General features: G+C 46.1%; 1 protein-coding gene across 1 annotated transcript in view; it reads left to right on the forward strand.

Moving 5' to 3' along the window:
- LOC132206755 (uncharacterized) overlaps positions 1 to 26494 on the forward strand; it is a 184450-nt gene that overhangs the window by 41767 nt on the left and 116189 nt on the right. The window contains exons 2-4 of the mRNA XM_059641708.1: positions 1899 to 2060; positions 8412 to 8576; positions 13112 to 13224. The gene's annotated coding sequence lies outside the window, so the exon portion shown is untranslated. The remainder of the gene's footprint in view (positions 1 to 1898; positions 2061 to 8411; positions 8577 to 13111; positions 13225 to 26494) is intronic.

The raw sequence follows: 26494 nt of genomic DNA on the forward strand, positions 1-26494 counted from the left end.
ATCACACCATTCCTCTGATCTTCCTAGTGTCCTGGCATTTCTTTGAATGATTCCTTGCCTTGTTAGTTTGTCCAAATTGCCTTCTTGATCAGGGTTAACATTCCATCTACCGTTGACCTGCCCATTTGACCAATCTGTATCTTTGGATTCAACTTGCTGTATTTTCCTGGACCCCCCGAGCTTTACCTTCTTTGCCACACTCCCATTTGGGACCCTGTCCAAGTCTTTGCTGAAATCTATTTTCACTACATCAACTCCCATCTGCACACTCTGTCACCTCTTTGAAAGAATCATCTAAGTTTGTGAGGCGTGACCTCCCTCTGACAAAGCTATGCTGACGGTCGCTGATCAGACCCCACTTCTTGAAATGGAAATTACGTCTGCCGTTCAGAATTTTCTGCAATATTTTCCTATCTACTGATGTGATACTCACCGGTCTGTAATACTCTGCTTTATGTTTGTCACGCATTTTGATAAGTGGAACTATGTTACCTGTTCTCCAGTCCTTTGGTACTTTTGAAAGCTCTGTATGAGGGCGAGTGGAATTTTTTCTCTCATCTCCCTGGGCATCGTGGCATACACCTCATCCAAACCTGGGATTTGTCCAATTTTAAATTCACCAAAACACCTAACATCTCCCCAGTCTCTGTTAATTCTGTCCGAGAATTGTGTGCTCCTTCTCACATGTAAAAGCTGATGTGAAATTCTCGTTTAACACCTGACATTGCCCTCCAGTTCAAACCGTTCATTTGCCTCTTCATCCCTAATGAGACCTGGTTTTCCCTGGGTTTTCTCTTTCCCTCTGAGACACTTGTAGAAGATTTTGAGATTCTCCCTCATCCTAATCTTGGTCACCGGCGTTCTGTTGCCCTGTATTTGTTCTCTGAATTGCTATGACGAGATGCCCCTGCACACTATACATCATCATCATGGTGGTTTCTCGCAGATATGGATGACACTCTCCCACTCTCAGGCTGAATTGATCGCCGGCTGCACAGACCGATGCAGCTACCGTCGGCTCTGTTGCACTCGGGGCAGAAGGCAGTCGTGGGAAGGGGTGAGGGAGGTGTTGGTGTGGCTGCATGGCTTCCGCTGCTTCCAAAGGCAAGCCGCCAAGTGTTTGATGCCTTTCCAGGTGCTCTTCAGGCTTTGGGCCGTCTTAGGCCGGCGATTCCCAGGTGTCTGCAGGAATGTCGCACTTCACCATTGAGGACTTGAGTTTATCACCGAGTGCTTCCTCTGCACATCTGGGTCTCGCCTGCTTTTTTGAAGCTGGGATGAGAACATGCGGAGAGTCTCGTGTCAGTCATACAGATGAAGTGTCCAGCCCATTGTAGCTGATCGAGGATGGTCAGTGCCTCAGTGCTGGGGATGTTGGCCTGGTTGACGTTAGTGTGTCCACAGGGACTCTTGTTCCCTTGATGACTGTTATACACCTCCCTTTTCCTTTTTATTTGGTCAAAGAACAAAGAAAATTACAGCACTGGAAGAGGCCCTTCGGCCCTCCAAGCCTGAGCCAGATCCTATTGAAAGTAGTGTGTTGATGCATTTGTGTAATGATTGTGTTTTGTTTGAGCCCTAACATTGAAAGCAGTGTAAGAATGTCTTTGTGCTACAGGCAAGGTGTGATGAGATTGAGCCTTCATACACTTGCAAGATGTTGAAAATTTGCCATTATTTATTAAAACAGTGATAAATTTCCATGATCAACATTTCTGTTACACTGCAATGATTATCCCGTGGCATGTAAAATCAGAAAGATTCGATAAAATGAGACTGGGTCATGCCCTAGTCTTGCGGAGTTGGGTCAGCATGCAGGGAGAATGTTTGCATTTCATGCATGTGGAAGTACTGAAATATTTCCATGAATCTAAAAGTCACTGTTCCCTTCATTGAAGGACACAATCATTGCCTTCGAAGCTTCATCATGATACGACATTGCATTTCTGAAGAGGGAAGAAGAAATCAACATGCAAATTCAATTCCATGGTTTTGGAAGTCCCATTGAGAACACGATTCATGTGCGCTGGCGTAATGCTCTGACCGAGAAAGAATCGAAGGTGAGTTTGTCGTTTGGAAGATCGCAGCAATTTATGCATCAACTTCTTCATCAATAATGTTCCATTGCTTTCAAACTGCATTTTCCACTCTGCAAGATAATAACTGTAAGAACAAGCAACAGGATGGGTAGATGGGCTATGGGGAATGCAATGGCACAAAACCCAATCCATTCGACAACATATTTCAGATATGTCGACAAATGAAATATTCCAGCAGAGGGATAAAACAAGGAAGATGAGAGTGAGGAAGCAAGAGTTCTGATGACAAAAGAACACGAACTTAACTTGATCCATTTGAGCAAAAAAGCAGGCACACAAACAAATAATCAGCTGACAATGCACATGTGCAACGGAGGCTACAGGGGGACTAAGAATGCCGAATTGTTGTCATGCGTATTGCTGAAAGGGTGATTGAAACAGCTTCTGTGGTAAATTTGAAGAAATACAGATAATGCATCTCAGGATGTTGGAGAAAGAACATTTATGGACTGAGGCAAATTGTATTGCCCTTTTCAGGAGTTATTCGGGTCATAATGAATTCAAATACTTTCTTCTGTGCTGAAAGCTTTAGCTTAGTTGCAGCTGGATCACAATTTCTTTTCCTGGTAGTATTTAGCAAACTGTTAAAAGTGAATGTCACTGCACAGAATTCCAAACATGACTCCAATCAGTAGACAAAATATCCAAGGGGTATGATGAGTTGTATCCTCTCATGTTGAACAATGCAGCTACAGATACAATGGAGGCACTGATGATAATCTTACAAGAATCCTTAGATTGTGGAAAATTCTCAGAGGATTGAAAGATTGTGAACATAACACCTTTATTACAAAGATACTTCAATAAAATAGTGAGCAAGTATTGCCAGTTTAGGTCAACCTGGGAAGATGTTCATGCCGGCAATGAAAGATGAAATAACAGGGTACTTAGTGTGCTATAACATCCTACAGAGTTAACATCCTTTCATAAAGGGGAAATAATACTTGACAAACTTGCTACAGTGCTTTGAGAAGGAAACAAACATTACTGACGAAGGACCACCAGTTGATGTCGTACATTGAGATTTCAACACAGCATTTGATAAGGTACAGCTCATAAGGTGTCTCAAAAGAAAAGAGCCCACGTGTTCAAGCGTAGTATGTTAGGATGGACAGAGGACTGCATCGTACATAGAAGTAGAGTTGTAGCAGCAGGATGGTAACTTACAAGTCATGTACGGCCACAGAGTGAATGCTGCGGAGGCCGTACACCTCATGTTGACTGGGTTGATTTCGGAAATGGCGTAGGGGATTGCCATGCTTAGGAAAGTTGGGCGGGCTGGGACGACATTCATTGGAGTTTATAAGATTGAAACAAATCTTATTTTTTCAACATTTAAGATGCTTAAGAGGCTTGATAGTGTATATCCGTAGAGATTACTCCCATTGTGAAAGATTTTACGACCAGAGGCCACATTTTCAAATTGGTTGCCTATTAATTTAGGGGAAGAATTACTTCTTTCAGGTTGTAGCAATCTATTGAACACTTTGGCAGAGAAGGTTTTAGAGGTAATGCCATGAATTATATGCTCGGCTGAGATGGCCAGGTTAATTTTTAAATCAAGGAATAACGACAATGAGAAAAGGGTAGTCTTTCCAGCGGAAGATACTTCAAGGATCCCCTTATTACGAAAGAATACAGGGAGGAATTAAACACATCACTACCACACCATCACTACCATGAGAGAAGTTGTAGTAGACAATCTAATGGAGTAAAAGCAGATTAGACTCTTTGCCGTGATGGTTTACTTTCTAAGATTCTGAACAATGAGCTTCAGAGTCGGTGTATGCATTGATTGTAATTTCCCAAAAAGTTTTAGATTCGAGAGAAGCATCTGAGGGCTGGAAAAATGCTGATGTGACATTCCTATTTAAAAAGGAGAGAGGCAAAAAGAAGATAACTACAATCGAAACAGCCTAACATCTATTGTTGGAAATATGCGGTGATCAACTGTGAAGAAAATAATAGCAGGACATTTGGAAAATCAGAATCTAATCAAACAGAATCACCACAGCCTGCTGAAAGAGAAATTATGTCTGGCTAATTTGTTTTGGTTTTTGGAGGAAGTTTTGGAAGGAGAATTAAGAGAGGAAAACCAGTAAATGTGTTGTGTTTGGACTTGGAGAAAGCATTTGAGAATGTACTCAAAAGTAATAAGCTGAGAGCTGAGGTTTTGAAGGTAGTATATTGCGATGGTTCAGTATGCTTTGCATGTTCTGGAAGGAGAGATCACATCTCGAGTGAAATGCTCCAAATGAATATATATTTTGGGGAACTTGGTGGCAATGTGGCAAGTCAGCGCAGAGGGTAAGAGGTGCCATTTGCTTGCTTTTTTTTTGCCTGATAGTTCGTAAGCAGTTTTTGTTGAGACAGGGTGAATTGAAGCCAGAATCAGGGACCTAGAGGGTGAACCAGGTTCATTGGTTGGTGATCGCTACTGGTTTAAGAATCTATTATCGGTAGCTTTCAGATTGAAAGTAAATCGGAGAAATATTTACAGGCTACAAACTAAAAGACCAGAATGTTTTCAAATCAAATTAAGATCCAAGTAATTGAAATGGAGATGCCAGGCCAGATGATGATTTATTCCTCCATGACGGGGGAGTGGTCAGACCCCATACTCCAGCTCAGGGTTGATGAACTGGAATCTCAGTTTCGACCAATCAACAAATCATGTGGGGCAGAGTTACCAGGGAATGCTGTGCTTCAGGAGGCAGTCACACACCTTAGATTAACTAGCTGAAACTCGGTCAGTGGCCAGAGATGTGAGAGTGTGACAAAGAACAGGGCAGGTGGAAGGATCCAGGATGTAGTGCAGAAGGAACCTTGGCCTTTGATCTTATCGAACAGGTTTGAGATTCTTTCTTCGTGTGTGGATGAGAGTGCAGGGTATAGGGAAGATGAGTAAACTGACTGTAGCACTGTGGTACAGGGGGGACATTCAGGAGGGGATAAAAAGTGAAATGTAGTTATAATCAGAGGTAGTGTAGTTTGGGGAATGAACACTGTTCGTTGTGACTAGGATCGAGAGTCTCGAAAGTAGTGTTGCCTGCCTGGTGCCCAGGTTCAGGATATTCCATCTCGGCTACAAAGGAACTTGAAGTGGGAAGAGTAGAAATCCAGCTATTGTGGTCCACACAGGTACCATTGATATGGAAGAAAGAGGAAAGAGGTTCTGCTGAGGGATTATGAGCACTGAGGTGCTGAATGAGAAAGCAGAACCAGAATGGTAATAATCTCTGGATTATTATCTGAGCAATTTGGCACGGTGTGAACATAATTATAGATGTACATTGTTCAAATGGTGGCACGGCAGAAATGTGTTTGAATTCATGGGACATTGGCATCGGTATGGGGAAGGAGGGAGTCGTTCTGTTGTTATAGGCTCGACGAGAATCATTTTGGGACAAGTATCCTGGCAAAATACAGAGCTCGGTCTTGGGGTAGGGCGTTAAAATAAAAAAGTGTGGAGCGGGTGAGCTCAGTTGCATGGAAAATTGTGGAAAGAGTTAGAAGCTGGTAAGTGCTCAGCAAAGTTTCCAGAGCGAGTAATAGGACAAAAAGTATCGAAATGGTCAGGAATCTCACTTCAGCTGCAGCAGATAAGAAGGGTGGCTGTAAATGCCAGACTGAAGATCTTGTATTGAATTGCAGGGAGTGTATGAAACAAAGTGAATGAGTTTGTGGAGCAGATTGAAATTGACAGATACATCACTCTGGGTATCACAGAGAGGTGGTTGTTAGGGGATAAGTGTTGGGAACAAAATATCCAATGATTCATGTCCGATAGAAAGAACAGGCAAGTGGACAGAGATAACAAAGTGTGGAGCTGGATGAGCACAACAGGCCAAGAAGCATCTCAGGAGCGTAAAAGCTGACGTTTCGTGCCGAGACCCTTCTACTTCTGTGGGTTCGTCCTGCTGTGTTCATCCAGCTCCACACTTTGTCATCTTGGATTCTGAAGCATCTGCAGTTCCCATTATCTCCGATACAAATGGACAGAGATGCCAGGATTGGCTTGTCAGTAAGAAATGAGGTTGCGCTGAAGGAACCACAGCTCTTGTGCTTGTTTATTAATGACTTGGAGGAAAGAGGTGCATGTGCTGTGGCTAGATTTGTAGATGACTGAAAAAATATTTAGAAAGACAAGGCATGGCACAGAAACAGAGATTTACCAGGATGTGACTTGGATCGGAATGTATTAGCTGTAAGGTGGGTTTGGTGGAAATGTTGTGTCGTGATAAATGGAATGAGATCAACCATGATCTCAGCGAATGATGGAGGAAATTCAATGGGCCAAATGACTTTTTTTCTGAGTCTTCTTGTTTGACAATGCATTCATGAAGGCGTTTTTTTTTCTCTCTTGGATAAGATTTGAAAATGAAATGTATACACTTCCTTTTCATCTGGGAATAAATAACTGTTCTGAACGATTTCCATTGACGAATAGCAATCTGACAAGCATCACAATGTAAAGAGATTTTTAGCTTCTTTTTAATTGTAAATGTATTCTTTGGAATTAATTCGGCATATATTATTTACGTCTCAGGAAGTATGTTCATCACTGCATCTCAAAAAGTGGTGTGTTGTGTGACAACAGCTTTTTAAGGATCACTTCAATGGTTGTAACACACATTAAATTACACTGTTGGCCAATCTGTCCATGATTATTTCATTATCTTATGTTTCAAACAGACAAGGAAATATTGGTGATGCAATGAAGAGTTTGATTCTCAATTATAATTGTTGTTATAGCTTCCGCTTGGAAGAAAGATTCACATCAAGTTGACTGGTCAAGGAAATGGGACACTGAATGTTCGAGTTGTTCCTAAAATGAAAGTTATGACCTTGATGATTTCTCTTTCATGCAGATATGAAGAGACTATTTTAAAATATCCTCTAGGTTAGTGGTTCAGGCATAAAAGTGCAATATGTATATTTAAGTATATACATGTACATGCGTAATCTGAAAAGATAATGAGTATAAATCACTTGTGACAAGGTGAGAATGAGTTATCCAGATAGTAAGACCTGCCAATGTTGGTGTCTGAGATAACACATTGTGGAGCTGGAGGAACACAGCAGGGCAGGCAGCATCAGAGGCTCAAGAAAGTTGAGGTTTTGGGTCAGGACCCTTCCTCAGAAATGGAGGGTGGAAGGGAGCTCAGAAACAAACAGTGTGGAGGGGGAGGAGGTGCTGGGGAAGGTAGGTGGGATGGTGATAAGTGAGTACTATCCAGATTGGAACAGATTTCCCCCAGCGGGTATTGAATATGAATTCCAAATCACTCTCAAAATCTTAGTGACTGTTAACATTCATGTTTTTTGTCTGTGTGTTTCAGTAATTGCATGACAGTTTGAATGGTTCTTTGAGAGTGAGGAACCTATGGACTCTCACACACCAAGATGGAATTTAGTTCAAAGAGTGACTTCAAAATAGTTGCTTGCTTTTAAAATCTTGACCATTTTTGCTGTCCAGTTGAATGAATTTAGCTTCATACTGCTTCAATAGGAATTAGTGTTTAATAGGAACATATTTGTGAAACTTACAGTTCCGTAAGTTTTAGCATAAACTGGTGCAGCCTTTCGGTGCTTGCAACAAGGCTCACCTCTCCGTTAATACCGAAGGAAAATTGGAGTTTAAAAGTAAGTTCACCCGCTGTCAGGGAATGAAATGATAATGTTGACTCAAATAGAATTTTTAAGAAAGTAATATATTTGTGAAACACTAAACTCCAATTAAAATTTGGATCTGCTTGTTTTACACATGGTTGGATATTGGATTCATTTTAAATGCGGGTGAAGATCACTTTAAATCCAGCATATTTGTGAAGAAAAGAAATAGCATGTCAAATAAAATTAACTGCATGACTCTACATAGCCCTATATGTAGAATTTCGTTCTGAACTATGAGACAGTTATGATCCCGTACTCCCTCAGTGCTCATGGCAAGAGTAAGACTCCTGTTTGACGTGCTATGCACTGCATGGAATGGCGGCGACATCAGATTCATTGATGCTTGAGAATCAAAAGAATATGACGATAAGATTTAAAATCAAAATCTCATTGAACACTTCAAGGAATGTATTACAGGAAGGTGGGGAAAGCATGTATGACTAATAGAAGGTGGTGGCACAGATCAAGTAGACCTGTGTGCTAAAACTTATGACAAATTTCACATTGAATGGAACAGTTTAAACAGGCTGGAGGAAGCAGACATGCCAGCTCAAACTTGTTGAATTTGTGCATTCTGTTCGTAAACATCAGCAAAATTGTGGGAAACATGTTTATTCTTTCTCTTTTATTGCACAGAACCATACCATTAGACTGTTTTGATGAGGAACTTAAAAATTATGAGTCCCGTCCGTTTGACTCAGAGTTTGGTACCATAGGTTGGTACGATCTTCGTTGGAGAAGGAAAAGGGATGTTCCAGATACAGAAAATAGTCAAACCATTTACTACAAAGTCCGTTTCTGGTTAGTATTAATTAATGCAGTTAACATTTTTAGATCGATATGATTGCACAATGGAGTCAATAAGAAAATTCCATCTGATATTCCACAAATTTTAATCGGATATTAAAGCCGCTGATTTCTTTTTCATGCTGTCTGCTGCTTTTAAGAATGGTTGTCTTACTGTCGAAATGTTTAGCTTTGACTCCATGGCTTCTTCCATTAGCTCACATTGAAACACATGTTTCTTCAGCCAAAAATGTACGTTTACCCGGTGTAGCTCGACCAACCTTCCCCTGTGGTCGTTCCCCTGAAATCCCCTGCGGTCGCTCCCCTGAAAAACAAGTATACCGTTTTGGATACTGTTCCGGGGGATGACTTACCAGGGGCATGCAGTAGGGTGCAGGTCTCTGGCACAGAGTCTGTCCCTCTTGCACAGATGGGAAGCGGGGATAGGAAGAGAGTGATAGTCATTGGGGAATCACTCATTAGTTAGAGGGACTGATAGAAGATTTGCCGGGAACGAAAGAGACTGACGATTGGTGTGTTGCCGACCAGGAGCCAGGGTCCGTGATGTCTCGGATAGTGTGTTTAGGGTCCTGAGGGGAGAGGGTGACCAGCCCCAAGTCGTGGTCCACGTAGGCACCAGCGACGTAGGTAGAAAGAGGGATAGGGATGCCAGGCAGGATTTGAGGGAGCTAGGGTGGAAGCTGAGAGCTGGAACAAAGAGCGTGGTCATCACTGGTTTGTCACCCGGACCACGTGATAGCGAGGCAAAGAACAGGGAGAGATTTCAGCTGAAGACGTGGCTGCAGGGTTGGTGCAGGTGGGAGGGCTTCAGGTGCATGGACAATTGGGGCTCATTCTGGGGAAGGTGGGACCTGTACAAACAGGACGGTCTCCACTTGAACTAGAGGGGCACGAATATCCTGGGTGGGAAATTGGCTAGTGCCATTCGGGTGGATTTAAACGAGCTCAGAAGGGGTATGGGAAACTGAGGATTAGTCCTAGTACACAGGAGGATGAGCGTAGGGAGGACATGGTCAGGACCTCACTGTCACAGGAGTGTGCTGGCAGACAGCAAGCTGGATTGAAGTGTGACGACTTTAATGCCGGGAGTATCCGGAATAAGTTAGGTGAGGTTGCAACTTGGATAGGTACCTGGGACTTCGATGTTGTGGCCATTTCGGAGACATGGATAGAGCAGGGTCAGGAATGGATGTTGCAGGTTCCAGGGTTTAGATCTTTGATTAAGGCCTGGGAAGGTGGTAAAAGATGGAGGTGTGGCTTTGTTGGTCAAGGACACTATAACGGCGGCTGAAAGAACCTTTGAGGACTCGTCTACTGCGGTGGTATGGGCTGAGGTTGCCAAGGAAGGTTTGTCGACTGAGTCAGTGCGGGTGGAAGTTCGGAACAGCAAGGCAGCAGTCACCTCACTGGGGGTTTTCTACGGCCCCCAAATAGCAGTTGAGAGATCAAAGAACTCATTGGCCGGCAGATAGTTGAAAAGTGCAAACGGAGCAGGGTTGTTGTTCAGGGTGACTTCAACTTTCCCAATATAGATCGAAACCTCCTTAGTGCAGATGGTTTGGATGGAGCCGTTTTTGTCAGGTGTGTTCAGGAGGGTTTCCTGACTCAGTATGTGGACAGGCCGACGAGGCGGGAGGCCATTTTGGATTTGGTGCTCGGCGATGAGCCAGGACAGGTGTCAGATCTCGTGGTGGGAGAACACTTTGGCGACAGTGACCGCAAGAGCCTCACATTTACCATAGCCATGGAAAGGGAAAGGAGCAGTTACCAGGGCAAGATATTTCACTGGGGTCAAGGAAACTATGATGCTATCAGACAGGAGTTGGGAAGTACAGATTGGGAGCAATTGTTCCACAGAAAGGGCGCAGCAGACATGTGGAGGCTGTTCAAGGAGCAGTTGTTGCGAGTGATGTATAAATTTGTTCCTCTGAGACAGGTAAGAAGGGGTAAGATTAAGGAGCCTTGGATGACGGGTACAGAGGTGCTTCTTGTCAAAAAGAAAAGGCAGCGTACGGAAGGTGGAGGAAGTGAGGGTCTAGCACAGCTTGAGAGTATTACAGGCCTGCTCGGAAGGAGCTCAAAAGATATTGCCTGTACAATTGTTACCTGTTACAACCTTTGCGTCCACGCTTGCTCATTCAATGGTGTCAAGATGCCAGCAGTGCATGTACCTTCTCCATCCCCTAATGCCGTCAGCTCACACAAGACATAGTCCTTACTTAAAATCTTCTGATCAACCAAAGTTCATTGTAATGGACATTTTAGTTATCTGTCATGAAACGAAAACTGATCCTGACTGGCATGACCTGCAGTGCAAATGAATATAATCTGCGAAACGAGATTCCTTATGGGCTTGCAGCCGCAACAAATAATTGCTTTTCAAAGATGTTGCATACATACAATTTTTTCTCCTATCACCTTAGATTTTTTTTTGTTTATGCATGTTGTGTGGGTTTCCAGTCAGGCCCATAAACACAGGTTGATGCAGTCACTGTTACAACACGGTATTGAAGGAGAATTTGTGATCTTTGGAGTTTCATTCCAGTGTATGAAGGAGTGCACCATCAAGCCACTTCAGAGCACTACTGGCGACGAATTGTTGCAAGTTTTCAAGTGTTACCAATGGTCACATAAAATATGGCCTTTTTGTTGTTGCACTATTCATCTTAACTGCACCATATCTAGTATTTAGGCTTGGAAACTATTTCAAGTTTTTTGATTTACTTATTCAAAATCATTTCTGATTGTTGTCATGATATCTACAATATGTTATTTTGATTGGACATAGAGGATTGGATCTGTCTTAATGGAAATAATGTATGCGCTTATAAAACCCCTTCTGGGCAAGGTAGTTGCTCAGTGGTTAGAGCTGCTCATGCACTGGGGAGCCAATTGAGATTCCAGTCTTGGGTAACTATCTGTGTGGAATTGACACGTCCTCCCCGCGTCTGCGAGGGGCTTCTGCCAGGTGCTCCGGGCTTCTGCCAGGTGCTCCAGGCTTCGTCGGAGGCTCACTGATGATGTTAGCGAGAATGGTGACGAAACGTCTGAAAACTAACCTTCCAGCTCAGCGAGCAAACTCACGTGCAGGTGCTGCAGTTTCCTCCCATTGTTCAAAGATGTGCAGGTCCTTTATATGTGATTTGTGAAGCATTTCTTAAATGTTTCAATCCTGCCAGCATCCAGTGCCTTGGACAAAATAACTGGAGATGAATAAAAGATACTGTGCCTTTTGACACCATTTCCTGCTGGATTTTCATCAATCCTGCTTTATATCGGTGACAACTTCCATGACCTTTTTTGATGCTATGTCTGAATTGACAGTCTAGTTCCAAATATTTGTTGTGCAGTATTTCAAGGTCTCTGTTACAGCATACCCATGAATGTCCACTTCAAAAGATACTTGCATATCATAGAATCCCTACGGTGTGGAAACAAGCCCCTTTTGACCCAAGAAGTCCACGGCCACCCTCCAATGAGCATCTCACCCTGACTCATCCCCCGACCCTTTCCTCAGTAACCCTACATTTCCCATGACGAACACACCTAATCTACACATCCCTAAACACAATGGGCAAGTTTGGCATGGCACATACACCGAGCCTGCACATCTTTGGACTGTGGGAGGAAACCAGAGCACCCAGCAGGAACCCATGCAGGCATGGGCAGAATGTACAAACTCCGCACAGAAAATCGTCCAACGGTGGGATCGAACCTGGGTCCCTGGCGCTGTGAGTCAGCAGTGCTAACCACTGAGCCACCGTGCTGCCCTTGGAGTTAGACAGAGCTTGCTTGTTCCTGGGTGGCCTCAAACTGCCAACCTCCACTTAGTGGCAAAAGTGCTGACCAACTGCACTCATCTTCACTATTTTTTGCTTTGTATCATTGAATTCAATCCTTCAAACTCTATGATAAATATTTAAATTTCCATTGATATGTGAGCGTTGTTTTTAGTACGCAATATTGGTTTATTATGTTTCATTGGTACATAATGAATATTGTATGTATATGCAAATGGGCAAGTTGGTAATGATGCAGTCCGCAGACCTGGAGGATAATAACACTGTCCTTCAATCGCCCACGATGCCCTCTGCAAATTGGTAGAAAACAAAAATTTCTATAAAATTCATCTCTCCTCCCGTCAGTCGATCAAAATTAATTCAGGATTTTGTACAGGCCAATAACCGTAAGATTACACGAGCCTAAACAAAACTACTGGCTCAGATTAGTTCAGTAAAGTGAAAGGGCAACAATAGAGGTCGTAGGAACTGCAGATGCTGGAGAATCTGAGATAAGAAGGTGTAAAGCTGGATGAACACAGCAGGCCAAGCAGTATCATCCGGCTCTACACCTTGTTATCTCAGATTCTCCAGCGCCAATTTTCTGAAGTAGGGTCTCGTCCCGAAACATCAGCTTTCTTGCTTCTCTGATGCTCCTTGACCTGCTGTGTTCATCCAACTCTCCACCTTGGGCAACAATAGAATATGTTTTAAGTCACTAGATATGTTACGTGGGTTTGTCTTCCTTAGGGTGGAGTTAGTGGAACCGAAAAAGATGTCTCCCTCACAGCATTTGTGACAAAAGAATTGCATCGTTCCTTGGCGGCCTTTCAACAGAAGAATATTCAGAGATTTCCCGAGTGGTAAGAATGTAACTTCTTTTACTTTATCTCACTTTTTCCAACAATTGGAAAATAGATTTTAGAAATAACGTCGAGCTGATGAAGTGTGAAAAGAAGAATAATTCCAAGCAGTGGTGGGAGTTGGTCAGTGAGGTGGGAGGAGTGGATAGGTGGGAGAGAAGGCGGACAGGTCATGGAGGCGGGGATGAGTGGAGGAACTAGTCTTGGGATGAGGCTGACGGGTGGGGAGATTTTGAGGGTGGCCAAGTCCACATTGAGGCTATTGAGTTGGAAGCTCCCGAGGCGGAATATGAGGTGCTGCTCCTCCAGTTTCTGGGTGGTTTGGTTGTGACCCTGGAAGAGGCCCAGGATGGACATGTCATTCAGGGAGTGGGAGGGGGAGTTGAAGTGATGCAATGATTTGGATATGAAAATAGGTGTGGTTCGTAAGTTTCCCAATGATTGAAGGTGTAGTAGCCAGCCAAGAAGGTCACCTCAGAATACAATGGGACATTGACAAGGGCCAATAAACTGAGGAATGGCAGATGGTGTTGAGGTTAGACAAATGTGAGGTGCTACATTTTGGAAAGGCAAATCAGGGCAGCACGTATACACTGAAGGTTGTGGGGAGTGTTGATTAATAAAGAGACGCTGGAGTGCAGTTTCGTAGTTCCATCAAAGTACAGCCACTGGTAGAAAGGATATGAAGGAGACATTTGGTGTGCTCGCCTTTATCGGTCAGTGCATTGAGTATCGGAGTTGGGAGATCACTTCGCAGCGATATAGGACATTGGTTCGGCTGCTTTTGGAATACTGCAATCGATTTTGGTCTCCTTGCGAGAGGAAGGATGTCGGCGCAACATTGAGGGCCGAAGGGCCTGTTCTGCGCTGTATTGTTGTATGTTGTAAACTTGAAAGGGTTCAGAGAAGATCTACAAGCATGTTACCAGCATCGGAGGTTGGAGGTATACCGTGGGCTTGAAGAGGCAGCGATTACTTGGAACTTTGGAGTTCAGGGCTGACCATATAGAAGTTTATACAATTACGAGGGACATGGATAGAGCGAACAGCCAAGATCTTTTCCCCGGGTTGCTGGAATCCAAAACTGGAGGGAATAGGTTAAAAATGAGAGAGGGAAGATTTAAAATGGACCGGATTTTTTTCATAGTGGTGCATGTATGGAGTGAACTGCCAGAGGAAGTGGTGGAGGCTTGTACGTTTAAAAGGCATGTGGATGGGATATGAATAGGATGGGTTGAGAGGAATATTGGCCAAATGCTGGCAAATGGGACTAAATTAATTTCGGATATCTGGTGAACATAGACAAATTGGGCCAAAGGATCTGTTTCCCGACTGTACATCTCTCTGATTCTAAGTGTCTTTTTTCTTAACCACGTGGCCCATAATTAGAAAAACTGGAATCTGGATTTGGGAATGTGACAATTCTAATTGGATCTGTTTGATGAAATTAACTCTGTAGGTAATGGTGGTTGAATTATGATTTGTCAAATTTGAGTTTATTGAAGCATCTTATAGAATAGAGGAAACACACGTCATCAAAATTGAAAATCAAAACTTCGTAAAATTTTGCATTGGAAATACATGACAAGCCATTGGAGGAGATTCATGACCATTGCATTCAAGTGAGAACAACAAATGCGATGCAGTGACTCAGTGAAACGGGATGCAGTGACTCAGTGAAATGGGATGCAGTGACTGAGTGAAATGGGATGCAGTGACTGAGTGAAATGGGATGCCGTGAGTGAGGGCAACGGGATGCACTGTCTCAGTCAAATGGGATGCAGTGACTGTGTGAACTGGGATACAGTGACTGAGTGAAATGGGATGCCGTGAGTGAGGGCAACGGGATGCACTGTCTCAGTCAAATGGGATGCAGTGACTGAGGGAAATGAGATGCAGTGACTGAGGGACAGGAGGTGCCGTGACTGAGGGAAAGTAGATGCATTGACTGTGGGAAATGAGATGCAGTGACTGACTGAAATGGGAGGTCGTGACTGACTGAAATGGGAGGGAGGGACCGACTGAATTTGGGAGGCAGTGACTGAGTGAAGTGGGATGCAGTGCCTGAGTGAAATGGGATGCAGTGCCTGAGTGAAATGGGATGCAGTGCCTGAGTGAAATGGGGTGCAGTGACTGAGTGAAATGGGGTGCAGTGACTGATGGAAATGGGGTGCAGTGACTGATGGAAATGGGATGCAGTGACTGAGGGACAGGAGGTGCCGTGTCTGAGGGACAGGAGGTGCCATGACTGAGGGAAAGGAGATGCAATGACTGAGCGAAAGGAGATGCAGTGACTGTGGGAAATGGGTTGCAGTGACTGTGAGAAACGTTTACAGTGACTGTGGGAAAAGGGACGCAGTGACTGAGGGAAATGGGACACAGTGACTGAGGGAAATGGGACACAGTGACTGAGGGAAATGGGACACAGTGACTGAGGGAAATGGGACGCAGTGACTGAGGGAAATGGGACGCAGTGACTGAGGGAAATGGGACGCAGTGACTGAGGGAAATGGGATGCAGTGACTGAGGGAAATGGGACGCAGTGACTGAGGGAAATGGGACGCAGTGACTGAGTGTAATGGGACGCAGTCACTGAGTGAAATGGGATGCAATCACTGAGTGAAAAGGGATGCAGTTACTGAGGGTAATGTGGTGCAGTGACTGAGGGTAATGTGGCGCAGTGTCTGAGTGAAATGTGATGCAGTGACTGAGGGAAATGGGATGCACTGCCTCAGTTCAATGAGATTCACTGTCTCAGTGAAATGGGATGCAGTGACTGAGGGAAAGGAGATGCAGTGACTGAGGGAAAGGAGATGCAGTGACTGACTGAAATGGGAGGTAGTGACTGTGGGGAGTATGGTGGGATGACTGATGGAAATTGATTCACTGTCTCAGTTGAACAGGATTCCCTGCCTCCGTTAAATGGGATGCAGTGACTGAGGGAAATGGGACGCAGTGACTGAGCGCAATGGGACGCAGTGACTGAGGATAATGTGATGCCATGACTGTTGGGAATATTGCGCGGTGACTGATGGAAATGGATTTGCTGTCTCAGTTGAATAGGATTCACTTTCTCCATTAAATGGGATGCAGTGACTGAGTGAAATGGGATGCAGTGACTGAGTGAAATGGGATGCAGTGACTGTAGGAAATGGGATGCAGTGACTGTGGGAAATGGGATATAGTGACTGAGTGAAATGGGATGCAGTCACTGAGTGAAATGTGATGCAGTCACTGAGGGAAATGAGATGCAGTGACAGAGGATAATGTGATGCAGTGACTGAGTGAAATGCGATGCAGTGATTGAGGGAAATAAGATGCAGTGACTGAGGGAATGGAGATGCAGTGACTATGGGAAATGAATTGCTGTTACTGAGGGTAATGGGATGCTGTGACTGCGTGAAATGGGATGCTGTGACTGTGGGAAATGGGTTGTAGTGACTGTGGGAAACGTTTGCAGTGACTGTGGGAAACGGGAGGCAGTGACTGAGGGTAATGGGACGCAGTGACTGAGTGCAATGCGATGCAGTGACGAAGGAAATGACATGCAGTGACTATGGGAAATGGGATGCACTGACTGAGTGAGATGGGGTGCTCAGACTGAGTGAAATGTGATGCAGTGTCTGAGGGAAAGGAGATGCAGTGACTGACTGAAATGGGAGGTAGTGACTGAGACAAGTGGGAGGCAGTGACTGAGTGAAGTGGGAGGCAGTGACTGAGTGAAGTGGGAGGCAGTGACTGAGTGAAGTGGGAGGCAGGGACTGAGTGAAGTGGGAGGCAGGGACTGAGTGAAGTGGGAGGCAGTGACTGAGTGAAGTGGGAAGCAGTGACCGAGGGAAAGCGAATGCAGTGACCGAGGGAAAGCGGATGCAGTGACTGAGGGAAATGGGAGGAAGTGACTGACTGAAATGGGATGCAGTGACTGAGTGAAATGCGATGCAGTGACTGAGTCAAATGCGATGCAGTCACTGAGTGACATGGGCCGCAGTGCCTGAGTGAAATGGGCCGCAGTGCCTGAGTGAAATGGGCCGCAGTGCCTGAGTGAAATGGGCCGCAGTGCCTGAGTGAAATGGGATGCTGTGACTGAGTGAAATGGGATGCCGTGACTGTGGGGAATTGGGTGTGGTGACTGATGGAAATACATTCACTGTCTCAGTTGAATAGGATTCACTGTCTCCGTTAAATGGGATGCCGTGACTGAGGGAAATGGGATGCAGTGACTGAGGGAAATGGGATGCCGTGACTGAGTGAAATGGGATGCAGAGCCTGATGGAAATGGGATGCAGTGACTGAACGACATGAGATGCAGTGACTGAACGAAATGAGATGCAGTGACTGAGGGACAGGAGGTGCCGTGAGTGAGGAACAGGAGGTGCCATGACTGAGGGAAAGGAGATGCAATGACTGAGGGAAAGGAGATGCAGTGACTGAGGGAAAGGAGATGCAGTGACTGTGGGAAATGGGTTGCAGTGACTGTGAGATAAGTTTGCAGTGACTGTGGGGAAAGGGACGCAGTGACTGAGGGAAATGGGACACAGTGACTGAGTGTAATGGGATGCAGTCACTGAGTGAAATGGGATGCAATCACTGAGTGAAAAGGGATGCAGTGACTGACTGAAAAGGGATGCAGTGACTGAATGAAAAGGGATGCCGTGACTGCGTGAAATGGGCTGCAGTGACTGCGTGAAATGGGATGCAGTGACTGCGTGAAATGGGATGCAGTGACTGCGTGAAATGGGATGCAGTGACTGCGTGAAATGGGATGCAGTACCTGACGGAACTTGAATGCAGCGTCAGTTGAGAAACGGGATGCAGTGACGGAGTGAAATGGTACGCAGTGACTGCGTGAAATGGGATGCAGTGAATGATTGAAATAGGATGCCCTGACTGAGTGAAATAGGATGCACTGACTGAGTGAAATGCGATGCAGTGACTGACGGAAATTGAATGCAATGACGGATGGAAATTGAATGCAGTGAGAGAGTGAAATTGGCTGCAATGACTGTGGGAAATGGGTTGCAGTGACGGAGAGAATTGGGATGCAGTGACTGAGTGAAATAAGATGCCGTGATTGAGTGAAATGGGATGCAGTGACAGATGGAAATTGAATGCAGTGAGAGAGTGAAATTGGATGCAATGACTGTGGGAAATGGGATGTAGTAACTGGGAGAAATGGGATGCTGTGACTGAGTGAAATGGGATGCCGTGACTGTGGGGAATTGGGTGTGGTAACTGATGGAAATACATTCACAGTCTCAGTTAAATGGGATGCCGTGACTGACGGAAATGGGATGCCGTGACTGAGGGAAATGGGATGCCGTGACTGAGGGAAATGGGATGCCGTGACTGAGTGAAATGGGCTGCAGTGACTGAGTGAAATGGGCTGCAGTGACTGAGTGAAATGGGCTGCAGTGACTGAGTGAAATGGGCTGCAGTGACTCTCTGAAATGGGACGCAGTGAATGAGGGAAACGAGATGCAGTGACTGTGGCAACGGGATGCAGTGACTGATGGAAATGGGATGCAGTGACTGTGGGAAATGGGTTGCAGTGACAGATGGAAATTGAATGCAGTGAGAGAGTGAAATTGGATGCAATGACTGTGGGAAATGTGATGTAGTGACTGAGAGAAATGGGATGCTGTGACTGCGTGAAATGGGATGCCGTGACTCTGGGGATTTGGGTGTGGTGATTGATGGCAATACATTCACTGTCTCAGTTGAATAGGATTCACTGTCTCCGTGAAATGGGATGCAGTGACTGAGTGAAATGGGATGCAGTGACTGATGGAGAGGAGATGCAGTGACTGATGGAAAGGAGATGCAGTGACTGAGTGAAATGTGATGCAGTGACTGAGTGAAATGTGATGCAGTGACTGAGAGAAATGTGATGCAGTGACTGCGTGAAATGTGTTGCAGTGACTGCGTGAAATGTGATGCAGTGACTGCGTGAAATGGGATGCAGTGTCTGCGTGAAATGGGATGCAGTATCTGCGTGAAATGGGATGCAGTGACTGCGTGAAATGGGATGCAGTGACTGCGTGAAATGGGATGCAGTGACTGCGTGAAATGGGGAGCAGTGACTGCGTGAAATGGGGTGCAGTGACTGAGGGAAATGGGGTGCAGTGACTGAGTGAAATAGGATGCCCTGACTGAGTGAAATAGGATGCCCTGACTGAGTGAAATAGGATGCCCTGACTGAGTGAAATGCGATGCAGTGACTGACGGAAATTGAATGCCGTGAGAGAGTGAAATTGGCTGCAATGACTGTGGGAAATGGGATGCAGTGACTGAGAGAAATGGGATGCAGTGACTGAGGGAAATGGGATGCAGTGACTGAGGGAAATGGGATGCAGTGACTGAGTGAAATGGGATGCAGTGACTGAGGGAAATGGGATGCAGTGTCTGAAGGAAATGGGATGCTGCGACTGAGGGAAATCGGATGCAGTGACTGAGGGAAATGGGATGCAGTGACTGAGGTAAAAGGGATGCAGTGACTGAGTGAAATTCGATGCAGTGACTCCGTGAAATGGGATGCAGTGAGTGAGGGAAATGCGATGCAGTGACAGATTGGAATGCGATGCATTGACTGTTAAATGGGCTGCAGGGACTGTGGGAAATGGGATGCACTGACTGAGGGGAATGGGATGCATTGACTGAGTGAAATGGGATGCAGTGACTGAGTGAACTGGGATGCAGTGACTGAGTGAACTGGGATGCAGTGACTCAGTGAACGGGGATGCAGTGACTGAGTGAAATGGGATGCAGTGACTGTTAAATGGGCTGCAGGGACTGTGGGAAATGGGATGCAGTGACTGAGGGGAATGGGATGCAGTGACTGAGGGGAATGGGATGCAGCGACTGAGTGAACTGGGATGCAGTGTCTGAGTGAAATGGGATGCAGTGACTGAATGAAATGGGATGCAGTCACTGTGGGAAATTGCATGCTGTGTCTGAGGGTAATGGGATGCAGTTTCTGAGGGGAATGTGATGCAGTGTCTGAGGGGAATGTGATGCAGTGTCTGAGGGGAATGTGATGCAGTGACTGAGGGAAATGGGATGCAGTGTCTGAGTGAAATGTGAAATGGGATGCAGTGACTGATGGGAATGGGATGCAGTGACTAAATGAAATGCGATGCAGTCACTGTGGGAAATGGGATGCAGCAACTGATTGAAATGGGATGCAGTGACTAAATGAAATGGGATGCAGTCACTGTGGGAAATGGGATGCAGTGACTGAGGGGAATGTGATGCAGTGACTGAGGGCAATGTGATGCAGTGACTGAGGGCAATGGGATGCAGTGTCTGAGTGAAATGGGTTGCAGTGACTGAGTGAAATGGGATGCAGTGACAGATGGAAATTGAATGCAGTGAGAGAGTCAAATTGGATGCAATGACTGTGGGAAATGGGATGTAGTGACTGAGAGAAATGGGATGCAGTGACTGAGGGAAATGGGATGCAGTGACTGAGGGAAATGGGATGCAGTGACTGAGGGAAATGGGATGCAGTGACTGAGTGAAATGGGACGCAGTGACTGAGGGAAATGGGATGCAGTACCTGACGGAACTTGAATGCAGCATCAGATGAGAAAGGGGATGCAGGACTGTGTGAAATGGGATGCAGTGACTGCGTGAAATGGGATGCAGTGACTGCGTGAAATGGGATGCAGTGACTGCGTGAAATGGGATGCAGTGACTGTGGGAAATGGAATGCGGTGACTGTGGGGTATAGGGTGCTGTGATTGATGGAAATGGATGCACTGTCTCAGTTGAATCGCATCCACTGTCTCCGTTAAAGGGGATGCAGCAGCTGAGTGAAATGGGATGCAGCGGCTGAGTGAAATGTGATGCAGCGACTGAGGGAAATGCGATGCAGCGACTGAGGGAAATGCGATGCAGTGACTGAGGGAAATGCGATGCAGTGACTGAGGGAAATGCGATGCAGTGACTGAGGGAAATGGGATGCAGTGACTGAGGGAAATGGGATGCAGTGACTGAGTGAAATGGGACTCAGTGACTGAGGGTAATGTGATGCCGTGACTGTGGGGAATATTGCGCGGTCACTGATGGAAATGGATTTGCTGTCTCAGTTGAATAGGATTCACTCTCTCCATTAAATGGGATGCAGTGACTGTGGGAAATGGGATATAGTTACTGAGAGAAATGGCATGCAGTTTACTGTGGGAAATGGGATGCAGTGTCTGAGTGAAATGGGATGCAGTGACTGGATGAAATTGGATGCAGTGACTGAGCGAAATGAGATGCAGTGACTGTGTAAAATGGAATGCAGTGACTGTGTAAAATGGAATGCAGTGACTGTGTAAAATGCGATGCAGTGACTGAGTGAAATGCGATGCAGTGACTGAGGGAAATGTGATGCAGTGACTGAGTGAAATAGGACGCAGTGACTGTGGGAAATGGAATGCGGTGACTGTGGGGTATAGGGTGCTGTGACTGATGGAAATGGATGCACTGTCTCAGTTGAATCGCATCCACTGTCTCCGTGAAAGGGGATGCAGCGGCTGAGTGAAATGGGATGCAGTGACTGAGGGATATGCGATGCAGTGACTGAGGGATATGCGATGCAGTGACTGAGTGAAATGCGATGCAGTGACTGAGTGAAATGCGATGCCGTGACTGTGGGGAATGGGATATAGTGACTGAGAGAAATGGCATGCAGTTTACTGTGGGAAATGGGATGCAGTGTCTGAGTGAAATGGGATACAGTGACTGTGGGAAATGGGATGCAGTGACTGAGTGAAATGGGATGCAGTGACTGTGGGGAATTGGGTGTGGTGACTGATGGAAATACATTCACTGTCTCAGTTGAATAGGATTCACTGTCTCCGTTAAATGGGATGCCGTGACTGAGGGAAATGGGATGCCGTGACTGAGGGAAATGGGATGCCGTGACAGATGGAAATTGAATGCAGTCAGAGAGTGAAATTGGATGCAATGACTGTGGGAAATGGGATGCAGTGACTGAGGGAAATGGGATGCAGTTACTGAGGGAAATAGTATGCAGTGACTTTTGGAAATTGGATGCAGTGAGTGATGGAAATGGGGGGCAGTGATTGAATGAAATGGGTGCAAGTGACCGTGGAGATGGGATGCAGTGACTTGGAGAAAGGAGATGCAGTGACTGTGGAAACGGGATGCTGTAACTGAGGGTAACGGGTTGAGCTGGCTAAGTGAAATGGGACGCCGTGTCTCTGTGAAATGTGATGCGGAGACTGTGGGGAAATGGATGCAGTGACTGAATGAAATGGGATGCAGTTGTTGAGTGAAATGTGATGCGTTGACTGATGGAAAGGAGATGCAGTCACTGTGGGAAATGGCATGCAGTGACTGAGTGAAATGGGAAGCTGTGAATGAGTGAAATGGGAAGCTGTGAATGAGTGAAATGGGCTGCAGTGACTGAGTGACATGGGGTGCAGTGACTGAGTGAAATGGGGTGCAGTGACTCTGTGAAGTGGGATGCAGTGACTGGGGGAAAGGAGATGCAGTGACTGTGGCAACAGGATGCAGTGACTGTGGCAACGGGATGCAGTGACTGTGGCCTCGGGATGCAGTGACTGATGGAAATGGGATGCAGTGACTGATGGAAATGGGATGCAGTGACTGTGGGAAATGGGATGCAGTGACTGTGGGAAATGGGATGCAGTGACTGAGTGAAATGGGATGCTGTGACTGAGGGAAATGTGATGCAGTGACTGAGTGAAATAGGACGCAGTGACTGTGGGAAATGGAATGCGGTGACTGTGGGGTATAGGGTGCTGTGACTGATGGAAATGGATGCACTGTCTCAGTTGAATCGCATCCACTGTCTCCGTTAAAGGGGATGCAGCAGCTGAGTGAAATGCGATGCAGTGCCTGAGGGAAATGTGATGCAGTGACTGAGGGAAATGTGATGCTGTGACTGAGGGAAATGCGATGCTGTCACTGAGGGATATGCGATGCAGTGACTGAGTGAAATGGGATGCAGTGACTGAGTGAAATGGGATGCAGTGACTGAGTGAAATGGGATGCAGTGACTGAGGGAAATGGGACTCAGTGACTGAGGGAAATGGGACTCAGTGACTGAGGGAAATGGGACTCAGTGACTGAGGGAAATGGGACTCAGTGACTGAGGAAAATGGGACTCAGTGACTGAGGAAAATGGGACTCAGTGACTGAGTGTAATGGGACGCAGTGACTGAGTGAAATGGGATGCAGTGACAGATGGAAATTGAATGCAGTGAGAGAGTGAAATTGGATGCAATGACTGTGGGAAATGGGATGTAGTAACTGAGAGAAATGGGATGCCGTGACTGTGGGGAATTGGGTGTGGTGACTGATGGAAATACATTCACTGTCTCAGTTGAATAGGATTCACTGTCTCCGTTAAATGGGATGCAGTGACTGAGGGAAATGGGATGCAGTGACTGTGGGAAATGGGTTGCAGTGACAGATGGAAATTGAATGCAGTGAGAGAGTGAAATTGGATGCAATGACTGTGGGAAATGTGATGTAGTGACTGAGAGAAATGGGATGCTGTGACTGCGTGAAATGGGATGCCGTGACTCTGGGGATTTGGGTGTGGTGATTGATGGCAATACATTCACTGTCTCAGTTGAATAGGATTCACTGTCTCCGTGAAATGGGATGCAGTGACTGAGTGAAATGGGATGCAGTGACTGATGGAGAGGAGATGCAGTGACTGATGGAAAGGAGATGCAGTGACTGAGTGAAATGTGATGCAGTGACTGAGTGAAATGTGATGCAGTGACTGAGTGAAATGTGATGCAGTGACTGCGTGAAATGTGATGCAGTGACTGCGTGAAATGGGATGCAGTGTCTGCGTGAAATGGGATGCAGTAACTGCGTGAAATGGGATGCAGTGACTGCGTGAAATGGGATGCAGTGACTGCGTGAAATGGGATGCAGTGACTGCGTGAAATGGGGTGCAGTGACTGCGTGAAATGGGGTGCAGTGACTGCGTGAAATGGGGTGCAGTGACTGCGTGAAATGGGGTGCAGTGACTGAGGGAAATGGGGTGCAGTGACTGAGTGAAATAGGATGCCCTGACTGAGTGAAATAGGATGCCCTGACTGAGTGAAATGCGATGCAGTGACTGACGGAAATTGAATGCAGTGAGAGAGTGAAATTGGCTGCATTGACTGTGGGAAATGGGATGCAGTGACTGAGAGAAATGGGATGCAGTGACTGAGGGAAATGGGATGCAGTGACTGAGGGAAATGGGATGCAGTGACTGAGGGAAATGGGATGCAGTGACTGAGTGAAATGGGATGCAGTGACTGAGGGAAATGGGATGCAGTGTCTGAAGGAAATGGGATGCTGCGACTGAGGGAAATCGGATGCAGTGACTGAGGGAAATGGGATGCAGTGACTGAGGTAAAAGGGATGCAGTGACTGAGTGAAATTCGATGCAGTGACTCCGTGAAATGGGATGCAGTGAGTGAGGGAAATGCGATGTAGTGACAGATTGGAATGCGATGCATTGACTGTTAAATGGGCTGCAGGGACTGTGGGAAATGGGATGCACTGACTGAGGGGAATGGGATGCATTGACTGAGTGAACTGGGATGCAGTGACTGAGTGAAATGGGATGCAGTGACTGAGTGAACTGGGATGCAGTGACTGCGTGAAATGGGATGCAGTGACTGCGTGAAATGGGATGCAGTGACTGAGGGAAATGGGACTCAGTGACTGAGGGAAATGGGACTCAGTGACTGAGGGAAATGGGACTCAGTGACTGAGGGAAATGGGACTCAGTGACTGAGGAAAATGGGACTCAGTGACTGAGGAAAATGGGTCTCAGTGACTGAGTGTAATGGGACGCAGTGACTGAGTGAAATGGGATGCAGTGACAGATGGAAATTGAATGCAGTGAGAGAGTGAAATTGGATGCAATGACTGTGGGAAATGGGATGTAGTAACTGAGAGAAATGGGATGCCGTGACTGTGGGGAATTGGGTGTGGTGACTGATGGAAATACATTCACTGTCTCAGTTGAATAGGATTCACTGTCTCCGTTAAATGGGATGCAGTGACTGAGGGAAATGGGATGCAGTGACTGATGGAGAGGAGATGCAGTGACTGATGGAAAGGAGATGCAGTGACTGAGTGAAATGTGATGCAGTGACTGAGTGAAATGTGATGCAGTGACTGAGAGAAATGTGATGCAGTGACTGCGTGAAATGTGATGCAGTGACTGCGTGAAATGTGATGCAGTGACTGCGTGAAATGGGATGCAGTGTCTGCGTGAAATGGGATGCAGTATCTGCGTGAAATGGGATGCAGTGACTGCGTGAAATGGGATGCAGTGACTGCGTGAAATGGGATGCAGTGACTGCGTGAAATGGGGTGCAGTGACTGCGTGAAATGGGGTGCAGTGACTGCGTGAAATGGGGTGCAGTGACTGAGGGAAATGGGGTGCAGTGACTGAGTGAAATAGGATGCCCTGACTGAGTGAAATGCGATGCAGTCACTGACGGAAATTGAATGCAGTGAGAGAGTGAAATTGGCTGCATTGACTGTGGGAAATGGGATGCAGTGACTGAGAGAAATGGGATGCAGTGACTGAGGGAAATGGGATGCAGTGACTGAGGGAAATGGGATGCAGTGACTGAGTGAAATGGGATGCAGTGACTGAGGGAAATGGGATGCAGTGTCTGAAGGAAATGGGATGCTGCGACTGAGGGAAATCGGATGCAGTGACTGAGGGAAATGGGATGCAGTGACTGAGGTAAAAGGGATGCAGTGACTGAGTGAAATTCGATGCAGTGACTCCGTGAAATGGGATGCAGTGAGTGAGGGAAATGCGATGCAGTGACAGATTGGAATGCGATGCATTGACTGTTAAATGGGCTGCAGGGACTGTGGGAAATGGGATGCACTGACTGAGGGGAATGGGATGCATTGACTGAGTGAACTGGGATGCAGTGACTGAGTGAACTGGGATGCAGTGACTGAGTGAACTGGGATGCAGTGACTGAGTGAAATGGGATGCAGTGACTGAGTGAAATGGGATGCAGTGACTGAGGGAAATGTGATGCAGTGACTGAGTGAAATAGGACGCAGTGACTGTGGGAAATGGAATGCGGTGACTGTGGGGTATAGGGTGCTGTGACTGATGGAAATGGATGCACTGTCTCAGTTGAATCGCATCCACTGTCTCCGTTAAAGGGGATGCAGCAGCTGAGTGAAATGCGATGCAGTGCCTGAGGGAAATGTGATGCAGTGACTGAGGGAAATGCGATGCTGTGACTGA

Source organism: Stegostoma tigrinum, chromosome 43 (assembly GCF_030684315.1).
Source record: "Stegostoma tigrinum isolate sSteTig4 chromosome 43, sSteTig4.hap1, whole genome shotgun sequence".
Taxonomy (NCBI): Eukaryota; Metazoa; Chordata; class Chondrichthyes; order Orectolobiformes; family Stegostomatidae; genus Stegostoma; species Stegostoma tigrinum.